We start from the raw sequence: 1,253 nt of genomic DNA, 5'->3' as shown, positions 1-1,253 counted from the left end.
TTCAGGGCTGTTCTCAATTCCCTCAGACTGTATTTGTGTCAGGGATTGCCCTGACCCAGGTGTAACACCTTGCACTTGGCCTTGTTGAACCTCATTATGTTCACCTGGGCCTACTTTTCAAGCCTGTCTACGTGCCTGGGGTTGCATATCTTCCTTTCAATTCACTACCATGGAATTTGATGTAGATTTATTTGGAAAAATACAATCTGTGTTGTTTTGCTATTCATCCATTAAAACAAATGATGTTGATAAATAATTGGTAAGAGGATTCATATAGTAGCAACACCTAACTGACTACTGTGATTGTCAGGGCAAGTTTTCTTATGACGTGCCCATGTTGACTTATTAACTACAGAAAACAGGAAGAATTGAATTCAGTCCTATTAAAAACAAAACACCACCCTCAGAATCTTAATGGTCAAATTTTCGAACTACTGTGTTGATGTAAATGTGTCAATTGTTAATTGTTTGTTTTAATGTGATAGTAATCTTGAACCACTCCTACAATCCACGTGTTCACATTTCGTTATTGGACCATGTAGCCTAATTTGATGTTTTATGAGGAATTTTACAGAATGCTTTGAATGTAGATGCTTAAAGAGAACTTAGAATTTCCCAACCTGTTAGCATTTCACAGCTTCTTACAGATTGTTATTATGCGGATAGATGTTTGCAGCCGTTCAGTAGTAAATACGCGTGTGTATACATACGCACACGTGCAGAGGAGGAAAAACAATATAAAACAATTTCTGTTCATATATTTAGATTATAAAACATCATTTGTACTAATGAAGCCAATGTAATATAGTATCTATGAATAATAATAAAAAACTAGTACAAGTACAGGATTGACATGGCTTGATGGACTCAATTGTACATAGTTACTGTTTTCTATTTGATGCTTCTGCTTTTATTAGTGTTGGACTACAGAGTTAAGTGTTACTGCAAGATGTTAGAAAATGACATAGATCTTATTTTTACTTGATTAATTTAGCTTTAAAAAATAGAAGATGCATCTATCACCATGGCCTTTAAATGTCAAGGTCAAGTTTAGAAATTTACTGTTTTGTAGCAGATTTGTCCTTTATTGCCTATGTGGTGTGATGTCCATGTTCGATACAGCAAGTCTGTCGAATGCTCCATATAACTCTGTATAGCAGAGGATAGCTGAACACTGTTTAAAAGGAGTGGTGAAAGCAAACTAAAATTGATATATTGGTAGCATTTTGTTGTTCAAGAAGGTCATGTAACTG

Source organism: Meleagris gallopavo, chromosome 1 (assembly GCF_000146605.3).
Source record: "Meleagris gallopavo isolate NT-WF06-2002-E0010 breed Aviagen turkey brand Nicholas breeding stock chromosome 1, Turkey_5.1, whole genome shotgun sequence".
In the NCBI taxonomy this organism is placed as follows: domain Eukaryota; kingdom Metazoa; phylum Chordata; class Aves; order Galliformes; family Phasianidae; genus Meleagris; species Meleagris gallopavo.
This window is presented reverse-complemented; position numbering follows the sequence as displayed.